This window comes from Lynx rufus, unplaced genomic scaffold (genome assembly GCF_022079265.1).
Source record: "Lynx rufus isolate CCGP_SWC_20201006 ecotype Redwood Valley unplaced genomic scaffold, mLynRuf1.p SCAF_4, whole genome shotgun sequence".
In the NCBI taxonomy this organism is placed as follows: Eukaryota; Metazoa; Chordata; class Mammalia; order Carnivora; family Felidae; genus Lynx; species Lynx rufus.
This window is the reverse complement of record NW_025814856.1, coordinates 50,810,915-50,827,249: the sequence shown is the minus strand read 5'-3', so window position 1 is coordinate 50,827,249 and position 16,335 is coordinate 50,810,915. Positions and strand designations below refer to the sequence as shown.

The 16,335-nt window shown below is 41.5% G+C and overlaps 1 protein-coding gene across 4 annotated transcripts in view; it reads right to left on the bottom strand.

The window, feature by feature from the left end:
• The window catches only part of SETD5 (SET domain containing 5), an 82,103-nt gene extending 74,980 nt beyond the window's left edge, over positions 1 to 7,123 (bottom strand). For all 4 annotated transcript variants that reach the window (XM_047097342.1, XM_047097346.1, XM_047097348.1 and 1 more), the window contains exon 1: positions 6,828 to 7,123. The gene's annotated coding sequence lies outside the window, so the exon portion shown is untranslated. The remainder of the gene's footprint in view (positions 1 to 6,827) is intronic.
• Positions 7,124 to 16,335: the final 9,212 nt, after the last annotated feature.

Sequence of the window (16,335 nt, the reverse complement as noted above, 5' to 3'; positions counted from 1 at the left end):
TACAAAGAGAAGAAATGACTACCCTAAATTTTTATAATACATAAAACATAGCTTACTAAACTTCATATTGATGTTGCTAGTTCACTAATAAAAAAAATCTAAAGGAAATGATAATTAGTCACTCAAATTTCCCTTTTCAGATCAAAATATTATATCATTATTGTAAAAACCCATTACACATAAAAATATAAAATTAAGTAACACCACTTTTTTTTTTTACAGAGGCAAATGACACAAAACTTGGTCAGATTTGCTCAATATTAGAATGTGCACTAACGGCCATTTTTTCTACTTACTCGATTAAGTTAAAATGTTTCTTCTTTGCTAATAGCCACAAGGTCTAAAAACCATGAGCAAAAATTAGCTTCCAGTTCCCTTTACTGTCTCCTGCAGTCTGGCTAGAAGGCAACACTTTAAGGCTAGTTTAGTAATACTGCAAAACAGGTAGTATCTCAATTCAAGTTAACAGATGTACCCTTGGAAAACTGGGTTCCAACCAATTATTTCCAAAAATCAAATTCTCTTAAATTATATTAAGCATTTAAAAGAATCTCAGCATATACTCTTTATAAAAGAAGAATCCTTTTGTAATCCAAATAATTGCTTATCTAATTTGTATATGAATGCAATTCTTTAATATATACTTTTTTTTTAAAGAACTAGATGTATTGTTTGTTTGACATTTACTTTAAAAGTAACTAAAAATACTTTTCAGGATACTGACTGGTTTAATATTTTAATGAAAACTTCAAAGGGGCCCAAACTTTGAAATATTTCATTGTGATTTTGCTTAAAGGGCCAGATGACAGATTTCTTCCAACTCCGTGATTCATATTGATTTTAATAAGCTGAATGCAACCACCCCACATTGTGCTGGGAGCTGAGCACAAATGTATCAAACTAGGTTGTGCCTAACCTAAAAGAGGGTGGGTGGGGAGGAAGTAATCTCCAGGGAATATCTGGTTCTCTAGGAAGTAGGGATGAGACAAGTAGCCTTTCTTCAGTTTGCATTTTATATGATGGCAATCCAACACATGAAGGCTGGAGGGGCTCCATATTACTGATCTAAACATGGAGCTAACAGGGGGACCTGGCTGGCTTAGTAGGTAGAACATGGGACTCCTGATCTCAGGGTTGTGAGTTCGAGTCCCATACTGGGTCAGACGCTGGATGTAGAGATTACTTAAAAAAAAAAAAAAAAAATCTTAAATGAAATGAAATTGGAGCTAACACTATGCAACTATTTCACAAAGCACAACAAATTATTCTACCTATTGTGGCCTAATCCCAATCTAAATAAGGACAGTATGTGTACTGAAATAAAGAAGTTTCATACAGATAAAATATTCTTTTCCATTTCTTAATGAAAATTCTGCTGTCAGATGCTCTAGAACCAGTCTCCTCAGGAGGTGACTTGTATTTAGAAGGGTGGTGGGCATGGGATTTATTTTCTTTTAACCTATACAAAGCTTTAGATTTTTTATTTTTCCTAGGAGGAGGGGATGAATCGCTACCTGATATTCAGGGATAAACTAAATTTGGGGTTAAGAGTATATAGTTGGCACAAATTCAATGCTCGAGTGGGAACTATAAATGATTTCTTTAACTGTATGCCAAACTGAATAATCTCCCCGGGAAAAGAACCTCCTCCTCCTCCTGCCTTTCCTACCTCCTGCCCCTCCCCCACCAACACTGCCTCCCCGCTGTGCAAAGAGCCCTTTGTCCTGCCCCGCACTTATCTAGCTGTTTGGCCATATTGACAGGCCAGCTAAAAGCATAATAAGGGAGTCAGTCTGACATAAGCAGCTGGCAATTTGAAACAAAAATCTTCCTTTTCTACTCAGACCAAATCCTGCTGCAGAAGTCTGAGGCTCCTCCCATGCTTCCATCTATTTTTCAAACAGAGCAGCAAGGAATACGGCATTTTCCCTCAATTACGTAGCACATCAAAAACTTGAACCCCCAGATAGAAACAAATTCTTACAAATTCCCATATCCACTGCTTATTTTATGATTCATAACATAGGCCAAGGTGTATCCCCTGCTCTGGATGTACATAACTAACATAGGTAAGGAAATAATTCTTACTACTTCAATTTGCCATCAAAACTCTGAGAATTCTCAGACTACAAGGAAGACAGAAAAGCTCAGAAGAGAAAGCAGTCAGACCAAACCAACACTCATGTACATAAGGCAAAACTGACCAATAAGCTTAGTGTTTAAAAATACAAAGATATTATTCCAATAAGCAGAAAATTCCTTTTTTCCTGTATTTATACCAAATATACTTGATGTGACCCTTACATCTTTCCCTGCGGTATTCAACAAACAAAATCAATATGATGGAAAAACTGAGTGAGACAGGATAGGATTACAAATTCCTTGTTCAGTGAAGGCTCCTATACAGTAAGCTGAGATTTAGCGTCATTGTTTCTTTATTATCTCTCATGGTTTCCTTTATAAAGTGTTAAAAGCTTTTCCTAAAGTGATGCTTTCTAACAGCAACCCCCCAACACACACACACCATTCCTGGGTAACATTTATAGAACTGAATATAAAATAGGACACTTTTCATAAGACTAAATGACTTAACAAAATATGTATTGATAAATGAAAGAAATGGTATTCCATCTTTCATCAATTTCTCTGAATCTTCACCAGAAGAGAAATCAATCACTGAAGCAAGTGAAAGGTTAAAAATGTCATTTCACTACATATTTTGGAATTTTTCACAGTAAGGAATGGTAACAATCCTTGTCTATCACAGATGCATTACACTTACTTTCTACGGAGTGCCTCTGAAAAGATGTTTTTAACCAAATTACAAATAACCACCAGCTGTATTACTAAATATACATTATCTCACAGATTTTACAGAGTTCAGAGTAAGTTTTGTTTGTCATAAAGAAAATATTCCTTTCAAGAAGTTTTAGTTTCCAACACCTGAAACAATTTTTATAAATCAAATTCACTACTAGGCCTTCTAGTTTCAAATTAAATTGACAAATCACCAGAGCTGAACCAGAAGTTAGAAGAAAATTTTATTCTAGATCATAATCCAATTTTCAATAATAAGATGCATCCAATTTACGACTTGTTAACTACTGTCTCGTTTCATAAGTTATTTCAATACAAAGAGGATAAAGTAAAAGTGGTTGTCTACATATCTCCATTTTGCACTATATTATTTTCCCATCGAAAATAAAAAAATGAAATGGCAACTCTCCCCCAGAAAGGCCAGAACAAGTTCAGAAAGGATGTAAGATCCCAGACACAAAAGAGTAGAAGATATAAAAATTCTCAAGCATACTGGTTAAATAAATCCTATGAAAAGAGTTTCTATGATCTTCCAGAAAATGATTACATCAAGACCACAAAGGGTTCTAAACAATAGGATATACAACTGAAAAAGCAATTATTTTACAAGGTAACTTTCATACTATGTAAACTAAAAGACGTATTTATATCTAAGCTATGTTAAACAACCAGTATGAGTGAGACCATCTTTATTTGATATGGGATCTTTTATATGTGATACTAATAAAAACAGAACCACCTAAAATATTATTCATTAAGGTTCTGTTTCATTAGTCTGTTTGTATCACTGAGAGACAATGCAAGCCACATTTGTGAATGACAAAATTCATTTCCATTCTTTTTAATTCCCTGCCACAAATGCCAGAGTCGTATTACACATTATAGATGACTGTGGGATTTAAGTACATGAACACGAGACTGAAAATATCAAAATTCTAAGGGAAAAAAAATAGGAGGCAAGAGTCTTGGGGGTGTGGGGGAAGAAAACACATGGGTATCTGTTAAATACTGAATGAGTGGTGGTATATCTGAGTGATGGTTCTCCTTCAAGTACTTCCATACTCAACAAACTGTTCTGCCTAATCAGAGATCTGCCTAATGTGCAGGAGCTGTGGAGGGAGAGACTACATAAGGGGCTCAGAGGTTATCTTCTCAGGTATCCTGTACTCTAGACTTACTCGATTTCTAAATATTCCTTCTGGTACATCCTTTATTTCAGATGGATCATGGCCAAACAAACATCCTTGTGATCTTAGAAGACTATATCCAACACATATATAATGAATCAATATTTTAGGTCAAACGCCAAAGAAATAATCTAATCTGGAGAAGTCTATACTAATACAGAAATTAAGAAAATACTTCTGAAATTTATATTTAGAAATCATTCCAAAAAGAGTAGTTCTTAGAGTTTACAATTCCAAATGTAGTAATATGTTTAGCAAAACATCTATTTAATGAGGTAAATGTGGCCTAACAACTTGAGGGAAGGAAGGAAACACACAAACAATAAAATATCAAAATTCACTAATTAAAGAGATGGAGGAAACATGTCAGTTGCAGAAAAAAGAACTGATTTTCCCCATTCTGGTTCTCAGAAAGATCCTTAAATTCTCATTAACTTTGGTTATAAAGGGATTCAAAAATTAAAACTAATAGAACTTTCAGACCTATGCAAGCACAAATCCCCAGATAAACACCAAAAATCTGACAAACAACAACAAAAAAAAAACCCACAAAAAACAAAAATAAGAAGGATCTTTAACTATGATCCAGTTTCCAGATGCTGATATCCATAAATGGGTAAAAGGTTATGAATTGCTAACTCTCATCTCCCCACCAATAAAATGCAAACCAGCTCAGCAGTGAAAATTCCCAGGAAAGCAAGGTTTCTTCTTAGTCCTGAAGCAGCCATCGCCTAAGTGCAGCTCCCTGCAGCCAACAGCATTAATGGACGCTGCACTGCTGTCCTTCCCTGGAGACAGCAGCCAGCACTACTCAAGCTTCTCACGTAGCAACCAGAGCTCCAGAGCCAGCAGCTGCTGCTGCCTTGTATACTCACCCCTGTGATCCAACCCAAAGGAACAACCTTCTCCTCACCCCACCCCCACTCCTTACACACTCTTTTTTCTTTTTTTTGGACCAGTGCTCCATGCCAGAAGGGCTGGAATTATGCTTTTAGAAACAAACAGTCCTAAAGTCACCCTTTTAAACTAAGACCTTTTTATTTAAAAAAATCAAAATTTACCAAATTCTAAATATCTATTTTTAAATTAAGCCAGCAATCTAGGAATGAAGATTAACTTTTCATCTTTAAAAGGTCAATTTTCACTCTTTATAGTCAAATTTAAATTTGCAGCTAGAGGTAGAGCCTTGTGTCTTGTCCTATCGAAGGGCATAATTCATTTTTCTATACATAATGACAGAGTAACCCTTAAAGACTCTAATCCCATAACGGGCCAGAATTTTGGGCTAGAGAAGAAAACTAATGATCCTCTTGAGAAAACTGGAAGAAATCCAATATAAAAAAAATTGTCCTGTGTCTTCCAAGAGGCCCAAAAACCTCTGATTATGTGAATATTCTTGCTTTAGTCCTAGCTCAGATTCCACACATCTAAAATTACCACTTACAACTTTTCTCTGAGTGACCTAAAAACATCAATAACATAAAATTAACCACCAAGAAATTTTCCCAAATTGGAGATACACATTCTCCTGAAAAATCTCTCAACACTCAAGTGGATCCTCCCAAATCAAAAGTATAGCCTTGCAACATCTGCCCAACAAAATAATGTAAATATGACCTTGATCACAAATATGTCATTTAAAAGCAACTTGCCTAGTCAAGTTATAAAGGAAATTAGCAGAGAACCTGGGGATTCTTTCAGCACCATGACCACGGGGTAAATTGGAGAAATGAACTAAAGTACAGACAAAGCCCAATGGAACCCTGAGCTCTGGGTAAGAAATGAGTTACTGGTGAACACATTGCACAAGTAACATGAGAAAGCAGAAAACGCAGGTCATACACGCACCCCTGACCCAGACCAGCAGAGCTGGCTGCAGCATCAGTATCCAAGGGAAAGACCAGTTATTCCTAAGAAGTGAGACGAGCAAAGGCGCCCTATAGAATAAATTAGCATAGAAGGGGCTTTCCCAACAGTTCAACTTTCCCTCTCACGCGATTCACCTACTTAAAAAACCAGGGCTTTTTCTCACCACCATTCACCTCACATCACTGGCTTCCACGCAGAGGTAAAGGGAATTCATAAAGGGGAATTTTTCTGCTTTTCAAGACGTTCTCAAATGATCGCTCTCCACGCCCAAGGCAGGAAAAACGACACAATCTGGCTCAACTCCAAGCCTGAACCCTACAAATTCAACGAGGCTATCTCAGATACTGGGGCATACGCCACTGAGAGCCCAAGAATGTGAAGTGGGGGTGGCGAAGGTAACGTCTTTAGTGTGGGAAAAGAAGCAATCATCTGAGATGGGGACACGAGAACGATAGTGAAGGCGTTCAGGAACATTACGGAGGGGGGGGATTAAGGCTCCCCCTCCCCCAGAGATCAGAGTTGTCACAAGGCCGCGCGAAAGGGGGTGGGGGCGGGGGTTAGGGGAGAGAGAAAAAAAAAGTATGCCTGTGCATTTTTAGAAGAGGGCAGGGAGAGGCCTATCCTTAAGTAAAAGGTAAACGTGGAGTAGGCAGTTCCCAGGAAAAGGGGTGAAGAGGCGTGGGGGAGGGGAAGCGTCCTGACCCAGGAAAGGCATGAAAAGGGTAGTGGGGTCGACTAGATTACGGAGGGGGACTCTACCTCTGAGAAAGAAGGGTGCAACGGTGTGTGTGGGGCGGCGAGAGGGATGAGAAGGGGCAGCATCCTCCTACTAAGAGCCTGGGGAGGGCCAGGCCCACGTCCCGAGAGCGAGCGCGGGGAGACGGAGGAGGTGACCCTTCCCTCCCCCAGGGCCCGGTCGTGAGGGTAGGTCTCTCTTTTCTGTCGGACCCTTACCTTGTCCCAGGCGCTGCCGGGGCCTGGGCCCGGGCTGCGGCGCACAGCACTCCCGGGAGGCAGCAGGACTCGAGTTAGGCCCAACGCGGCGCCACGGCGTTTCCTGGCCGGGAATGGCCCGTGCCCGTGAAGTGGGGGTGGGGGGCAGAAAGGCGGAGCGAGCCAAAGGCGGGGAGGGGGAAGGGCCAGGGAAGGAGGGGGGGCCGGCACTACAGTGTTGGCGGACTGGCGGGACTGGGGCTGCGTGAGTCTCTCAGCGCAGGCGGGCGGCGGCCGCCCCTCCCCCGGCGGCGGCGGCGGCGGCGGCGGCAGCTCACTCAGCCCGCTGCCCGAGCGGAAACGCCACTGACCGCACGGGGATTCCCAGCGCCGGCGCCAGGGGCACCCGGGACACGCCCCCTCCCGCCGCGCCATTGGCCTCTCCGCCCACCGCCCCGCATCCATTGGCCAGCTCGCCGCCAATCAGCGGAAGCCGCCGGGGCCGCCTAGAGAAGAGGCTGTGCTCTGGGGCTCCGGCTCCTCAGAGAGCCTCGGCTAGGTAGGGGAGCGGGACTCTGGTGGGAGGGGGGGTCCGGTGGATTGGGGGAGATGGGTGGCTGAGGCGGTCTGGCCGATAGATGGGGTTTGCCTTCCCCCTCGGGAAGTCGGGAATATAACGTTTGTTAAGCTGGAAGGGAAAGAGGTGGTCAGAGGCAGGCAGGAGTGCGGCCCGCCCTGCGGCAACCGGAGGGGGAGGGAGAAGAGCGGAAAAGGCTCGAATCCGGATGGAGCCATTGCTCCTGCAGAGGGAGGAGCGCTTCCGGCTCACCTCTTGTCACTGATTGGCCGCTTTTCCTCCCGCCGTGTGTGAAAACACAAATGGCGTGTTTTGGTTGGAGTAAAGCGCCTGTCAGTTACAGCCTCGAGAGTGCGCAGCCGCTTGGGGACTCTCGCGTTGCTCCCTGGGTGGGATGGGTAGGTAGTTGGGGTGGGGAGAGGGCTGGAGGAGCGGGCGCGGTCGACCTCCCGCGGTGGGGGGGGGGGGTGTCAGGGAAAGTGCCTCCCGCGCGGGCGTCTGGCCACCCGCCCCTTCCTTGGAAGGAGTCGGTTTACCCGCCGCCTGCTAGGCTTCGGCATCTGATTGGTTACTGAAGCCCGGGGAACGGCCCCTTGCCATTGGCTCGGGTCCCAAATGAGCGAAACCACTGAGCGGTTCGGTAGGGGTGGCGGGGAGGCGGTCGTTGGTACGGCCCTTCCCAAGGCCCAGCACCGCAGTGTCTGGCTCTGCGCCCCTGCGCAACGTGGCAGGAAGCGCGCGCTGGAGGCGGAGGCGGGCTGCTGGGTTGAGGCTTCTGGGTGGCGGCGACCGCGGCTCCGCCCCGGGCGCCCGCCACCTTAAGGACGAGACAAGCCGGATCTGCTCTCGGACTCGCGGGGGTGGGGGAAAGGAGCGGGGGGTCAGTCTTGCTGGTTTGTGGGAGGGAGGTGCGTGTTCTCCAAAAATCGGCGCGAGCTGCAATCCTGAGGGATCTGCAGTGGAGGAGGCGGAGTGAAGGCCGCACCCTTCTCGGTAGGGGGAGGGGAGTGCTGCAATACCTTTATGGGAGTTCTTTGCTGCCTCCTGTCTCCTAAGGACCGCCCTGGGCCTAGAAGAATCCCTCCCTCCCCCGCGATCTCGTCATAGCCTCCATGTCAAGTCGCTGCTTCTCGATTGTGGGCGGGACTCTTGCCCAGGCTTAACCTGGTGCCTGGGCGTTGTCCTGCAGGGAGATTGAGCAGGTGTAAGATTTCTCTCTTCCCACAGACTTGAGTTTGTGTCACAAAGTAATTATAATAGGGGTGGAGGAGGGAAATGGGAGTCCAGGCGTTCACCTTGGGCTGATTTTATGCAGCAAAACTGCGTGTTATTAACAACTTCAAGATCCTTTTTGTAGTATTTTTCCTGTAGATAAAAGGAGATAGATTAAAGGCATGACCATCAGAGGTTTTTACCCCCTTTGAAGGCCTTGCTTACACCACCGAAATAGAGCGTTTTAGATTAAATAGTAATCTTAAATATTTAAGACCCCTTCCCTTGCATCCCTAGGGTTAAGGATCTTAGCAATTCACACTCCTACTTTGAGACTATTTTGTATTTGTTGTACTTGCTCTTTCAGCCCCCAGACATAACATTGGCTTTCTCCTGTCCTGTTTTTTGCAGCCAGGTGAGTTGTGAAACCAGACAGATTGGATGTACCACCAATTAAGGCTACACAGTTTGAGCAGAGGCCTCACTCTTACCCAGCAAATCATTTATTCCTCCTTTATGGATTTTCTGGAATGTTTACCTTGTTTTACATTTTATCTTTGTCCTCAACTAGGATTCTACTCCTTGATCCTCTTCACAGTCCAGATGACCTTGACTACTGCCTTACTGAGAATTGGATATGAGGTTCAGCAGTATCTCCCTTTTACCTCCTTTGAATGTCTCTTAATCCATCTTTATTTCTTTTCTCATCAGTTAGTAACTGGGCTTGATTGCCTTAATGTTGATGGCTTCCAAACTGGTGTCTCTGCTTCCCGGTAGCATCTTCTGTGTTGTTGGGACAATTGTCCTAACATAGAGGTAGAGCCAATAATGACTGATGCAACTCTTAACTGGCTTCTGACTACTCACAGGATGAATTATGAATTCATCAACATGAACGCGATGTACAAGGTCCCTCAATTGGCTTTTCTCAACAACTTTTTCATTTGCTACAGTTTTCTACATAGACCTCTCGAGTCATTCTGGACTGATCGTTTACCCAAATCATAGTGACGTTGTCATACCTCTTTGTAGGCTGGTTCCTTCTGGAACAGTGCCCTCGGCGCGCCTTACTTTTCAAATACCCTCTCCGCTATGATCTTGACTTCTGTGATCTATCATCCTATAAGCCAAACACCTCTAAAGAAAGGTTAGCCGTGCTTTTCTCCTGATCTCAGCAGGTTGAATCAGCATTTCTCAGGTTGTTATTGCTTGTTTAAATTCTCTTAACTATTCAGAGCTTCTTGAGGGCACAGGTTCTTGAGTCTTGTACCACTAAGCTGCTAGAATGTGCCTTGATGCCTTGCCAATCCTAAGAAAAATGGAATGGGTGACATGTAGATGTCTTTATAAGGTTTGATAGGTTATTGATCTCTGAATAGTTTTGTAAGCTTGCTAGTGCTCTAGATTAGTACTGTCCAATAGAATCTTCTGCAGGGATGGGAATGTTCTGCCTTTTTGCCAACCAATGTAGTAGCCACTAACTCTGTATTACTGTTGCACTGGAAATGTGGCTAGTGTGACTAAAGAACTGAATTTTCAACTTTATGTAATTTAAATTGCCACAGTATAAATTGTAGCTGTAGCCACAAACTTGTGTTGTGGGTTGCTGAATACTTAATGTGAATGTTGATAACTTTCTCTTCATGCTGAGCACTAAGGAAGCACAAGTTGGCCTATTTAGTTTATTTTTATCTTCCCTGCTTGTTTTACCTTTATCTGTATACTTTAGCTGTACTTAGCTGAGAGCCAAATTCAACAAGCCGTTACTTTAAACCTGCCTTGGACAACAGTATGTTGAGAAAGCAAAGCAGGCGTTGACTAGTTTGGATTTCAAAAACCAATGCGTAATGAATTTTAGGAAAGTGGGATTTCATTAAACCATAATAGTGACAGAAGTTTAGCTAGGAATAGGGACTATATCTGATGCCAATGAAACCAGGCCTAAATTTCAGTCCTATAAGGTTTTGTTTTTGGAGAAACTTCATCAGAGGAGGCCAGGGCCTAAGTGTCATATGCCTGTCATATGCAAGTTTCATCCTGATAAAGTGTAAATTAATAGATATATCCTAACACCAAAATATTTGATTTATCTGCTAATATAACATGTTGTAAATGACAATTTTTTTACTTAAAATTTCTTACACTTATAAGACCCTTAGGATGGGAATCTTAAAACCGGTCAGTGCACACCAGTTACTGTTCAGTGCAGACTTGCAGTCCCATACCCAAAGATTCTGAATCCAGTTAAGGCAGAGGGGTGGGAGGCACTGGAATTCCGTATCAAGTTCCTTATTTGCTTCTGATATTGGGGACTCAGGGACCACACTGGAAATACAGCCCCTGGGCTATAGTACACCTATATATCTGACAAAAATGGTTACAGTTTCAGAGAGACCTCTAATATTTTGTGTGTTCTTTACTTTGTAATTTTTCCCTCAACTTTTTTTTCCCTTTCAAAAAACTGAATGAATGGAAAAACATGTTGAGACAATGAGTACTGATGTTTAATAAATTTTGGAAACTTGCAGGTCAGATTTTTTTTTTTGTAAAACAGATACTAAATATTCCAAATACATTTTTAAAAAACCATAGTATTGCCTTTCTTGTCTGTTTTCCCACTAAGTGCATTACTCAGGGACTTATTTTTGATTCCCCAATGCTTGAACACAGAGCTGGGTACTTAATAAATGTTGGTTTTATTAATTTATATGTGAAATTGGTTTTCAAATAATAGCAAAGTCTACAAAACACAGACACATGTCTCCTTTTATGGAGAAATTTTAGGGTCATACTTAACCCAAGTCTCATTCTATTTATAGAAGAGACTACTGCATCATGGTCTCTGAATGCATCTGTCCACTGTTGAGCTCTTCCTTGGGTTTCCTGTATAAACCATTGCACTTATCCTCTTCCTGTGCTTCACTTCCTTTGGCTTTATTTTTTAATAAGCCATCTATCTATCTCCTTTTGTAATAGAGCCATGTTCTGTGTTTTTTGTTTTTGTTTTTTTACAGAGCATGTGATCAGGAGAAGGGGGCAGAGGAAGAGAGAGAATCTTAGGCTCCACTTTCAGCACGAAGCCTGATACAGTGCTTGAGGCTTGATCCCTCAACCCTGGGATCACCACCTGAGCCAAAATCAAGAGTTGGATGCTCAACCGACTGAGCCACCCTATATGACCCCCAAGCCATATTGTTTCTTATGCTTCTAGGACAAAAGTATATTGAACACTTCTTATTTTGAGAAAGTTGAAGGTTTTGTAAAGGCTTTTTACATTTTTTTAGATTGGCAAAATTTGAGCCACATGATGTTCCTGCCATGTATTTTTTATGCAAAGAGGAGGTTTGGTATCATTATGCTTTGCAACTCTTAATCCAGAATTTGATAGGGATCAGCATCACAAGGATAAGACTACTTTGACTATTTTTAGGCCAATCTTATGTAGAGCACTTTGGCAGGCTGGGAATTTTTTGTTATTTTACCTACTGGCATACTACTTTATGCTGGAGGACATATTTCAGAAGACTTTTTTTTCCTTATCCATGACTCCCCATTCTTGATGGAGTGGGTAAGAAACTGGATTATTAGAGAGCTGTTAGTAGCATGGAATTAAACATTGAGGTTTATTTTATCCAAGCCAGGATTGAACCTGAGTATCCTGATATCATGGTATATACCTTCTTGGTAATTACAGAGGCTATTTCTGCCTCTTTGATTGTATCTCATAGTCATGATTACATTTAATAATCTTGCTTTCCAGGTTTTTGCCTAGAGTTCACAGTTAACACTGATTTTTACCAATTTGCCCTGGCACTTAGTCATCCTGTTTTTTAGTTTTTGGGTTTTTTTTAAACATGTTTAATATTGGATCTTCCTGTTGACAGCAGTAACATATTTTCAGATTATGTTTATAGAATTGATTATTTTACTAGCCAACTAACCTAACCCCACCTCTAGGGTATGGATTCTGGTCAAGTCAGTCAACATTCTTCATAACCTTTCCTCTTTTTCCTGACCTTTGGTTAAAAATCTCTTCCCAAACTATTTACTATAATAAATAATGACAACATGGTTCTAGTGCCTGCTATAGGCAAAGGCTAACGTAAATAGTTGGGTTAGAAGAAATGAATAATCATGGAATGCCACTTCTGTAACACATAGTGTGCTAAACTGCCAGTGTATTTCGTGTGGTCCTCATACATAAAATCCCATCTTCCAGAGTAGAAAACTAGAACTCCTTGAGGTTGAAAAACCTTAATCTGTTAAGGGCCAGGGATTCTAGATTCAAACTGGTCTGATTTGCTTAGTGTTCCTTATCAGTGTATGGTACTACCTTTCTCTATTGGAAATAGTCTTTTAGGAAATTAATCTGACTACAGGATCCCAGATGGGTTCCAGGGATGGAGAAATTTGAAGTTCTTTTGCAGTAGTTCAGACATGAGGTATGGGGTGATTTGGTGTAGAGTGATGGCAATCAAAATGGAAAGAAGCGAAAGGACTCAACTGACCATGTCAATTGCTGAGAACTGTCTCAGCACACTTCTTAAGGAAGCCTACCTTGGTGCCCTCAGCTCTGCTACATTGGGTCTCTCACTTGAATGCTGTCACAGCACTTCTGACCATTATAATTAAGTTACTAATTGTGTGATTCGAGTTTTCCCCCACCTTTTTAGATTGCTCCTTGAGGACAGGACAGTGCTTTTTTCTGGCTGTGTCCTTGTTGCGTAAAGAGGCCTTCAGGGTCAAAACTTTCCTAATACTGAGATGATGTTATTTACCTTTTTAGCTCATTCTCACAAGTGTGCAGGGGTTATACAATGTGTGATGACCTCACTGATACTAATCAAAGGGTGCTATATATATTGAATTATCTAGAATTTCTTAAGGCGGTGTATTTAGGGTGTGAATATTTACATTTGTAGAAATTAGTTTTTAGGTTATACCTTCTACAATCCCAGCAACCCCCAGTATTGTGCAATTGTTATTTTGAAATCCTGTAATTTTCGTTTTGCCTAAGCATAAATGTAAGTACTTTCTGTTGCTGCAGTGTTTTAAATATTTCCTTAAAACTCCTAAATTTTTATATCTAAATACAACTTTTTAAGAGTAACTTTATTCTAAAACTAATTATATGTACATATATATATATTTTTTTTTTTTTTTGAGAGAGAGAGCACGTGTGCAAGTGTGGGAGTGTCACAGAGGGAAAGAGAATCCCAAGCAGGCTCCACACTGTCAGCACAGAGCCCTACACGAACTGCAAGATGATGACCTGAGCCAAGATGAAGAGTCAGACGCTTAACCGACTGAGTCACCCAGGCACCCCTGTATTTTTTAAAGAATGGGTCACTGGGTTTAAAAAATTATAAGACTACTTGTTCAACCCACACCCATCATCTATGTCTAAAAATGGAAAAAAGATTAAACAGTAATATATTGCAGAGTTCTCATAGGAAGAATCAACTGCAAAGAAACTAAAAAAAAGTGACAGAAATACCTTAAAGGATGAATTACTGTATTACATGGGCTGGAGAAACATTGCACAATAGCTGAGAAACTTTACAAAGAGCCATATACACAGTTGACATTCCTGATTGTCTGCTGGTTGAAAAGTAAAAATCACGGCAGTGCCATTTTTTTCAACAGTACATGGTCATGTTAAACACCGTGTTGCAGACTTGAAGTCTGGGTTAATACCTCGCCTGTAGAAGTATATTTAAGCCTGACAAACATGGCTGGGCTTGTTATTTTGCATGTATTTGTCTTGCATCAGCTAGTCAGAGACTATTCTGTCAAAGCTTGGCAACAAACCCAACATGTCCTGAACCAGCTGAAGTGTTGAGTAATTTAATTATTTTATTTATTTTATTTAGTAATCTCTACACCAGTGTGGGGCTCGAGCTCACAAACCCTGAGATGAAAACTTGTATCCTCTATTGACTGAGCCAGCCAGGCATCCCTGTAACAACTCTTTAAAATCCTCTGGTTTATCCTGATATTTTCACTAACAGTGAAAAAGCAAAAGTTGGTCAAGCTGCCTGCATCTCGGCATTAATCAAGGCAGTGGCATCAAACTGTAGTATTGACTGCCATGCATTGGAAGGGGAAGGGGTGGCGGCAGTTTCAGTTTTCCTGTGAAAACAGTAAAATTATTTTGTGAAACCTGGACCTTGAGTATGGAACTTTATTTTTTTTTAATATGTAATTTATTGTCAAATTGTTTTCCATACAACACCCAGTGCTCATCCCAATAGGTGCCCTCCTCAATGCCCATCACCCACTTTCCCCTCTCCCGTACCACCCATCAACCCTCAGTTTGTTCTCAGTATTTAAGAGTCTCTTATGGTTTGCCTCCTTCCCTGTCTTAGTATGAGTACTGAAATACAAAGTTTGCATATAGGACTCCAGCTTCTTGTTTAAAGTACAGTGGTTGTCTTACGAAAAAGCGGTCATGTGATTGACTTGCAGGCTGAATTAGTGATTTTCTTTTCACAGCATTTTTACTTCAATGACTGTCAGAGTTGGCTGTCTGGCCGACATTTTTTAAAATTTTTTTAACATTTATTTATTTTTGAGACACAGACAGAGTATGAATGGGGGAGGGTCAGAGAGAGAGGGAGACACAGAATCTGAAACAGGCTCCAGGCTCTGAGCTGTCAGCGCAGAGCCTGATGCGGGGCTCGAACTCAGAGCGCGAGATGGTGGCCTGAGCTGAAGTCAGAGGCCTAACCGACTGAGCCACCCAGATGCCCCTGGCAGACACTTTTTTTTTTTTTAAGTGTAAAGAAGTACCTTTCAAAGAAAACAGTTGACAGCACTTGCCAGTGATAAACTCAAACTCTGAAGTGAAAATTAGAATTTGGGAAAACTTATACCCACTATCAGGAGCTTCTCATCTTCCTAATGATTAAAGGAACTTTTGGGTTTTTTTTTTTTTTTTAATGAGCTAAGTGGTGATATAAATATGATTTGTAGATATTATAAACTGGACCAGGGCTTGGGAGATTTATGTAACTCAGTAAACCATAATTTCCAAATGACCAATACATGAAATGAAAAAAAAAGTTGCAAATAAGTTAACGTCTCAACCAACTGAATATGAAGATAAAAATCCAGTGCCTTCTATTAAGGCAGACATGTAAATGAGTTGCAATAATATAAAACAGCATCACTGTCGAAAATAAAGTTACTTCTGTGAAAATATAGAGTGCATCTTTTTTTTTTTTTTTTTTAGTTTATTTTTGGGAAAGAGAACCATCACCAGCAGAGGGGCAGGGGGAGGGAGACAGAAGATGCAAAGCTGGTTCTGCACTGACAACAAGGAGCCCAATGCAGGGCTCAGCATAAACCATGAGATCATGACTTGAGCTGAAGTTGGACACTAGAGAGAATCTTAACCCAGCTCTATGCTCATGTGGAGGTTGGATCCCATGACCATAGGATCATGACCTGAGCTGAAGTCAAGTTGGACGCTCAACCAACTGAGCCACCTAGGTGCCCTGTATGTACATTCTTAAAATTTGGTGGAGAGACCTGTTTCCTCTGAGCTTTAAAAAAAAAGAAAAGAAATGTACCAAGGTACAAAACTTTCACCATATCTCCTGAAATTCCCACAAAACACCTCACCTAAACTTGGGAAAAGCTGTGTTGAAAATAAGGATATCTATCTTTATGCTTAACTCACTAATATTAAACACTCCTAAGCTTTACTGGACTTGTTGGTATTTTACAGACCTTTTA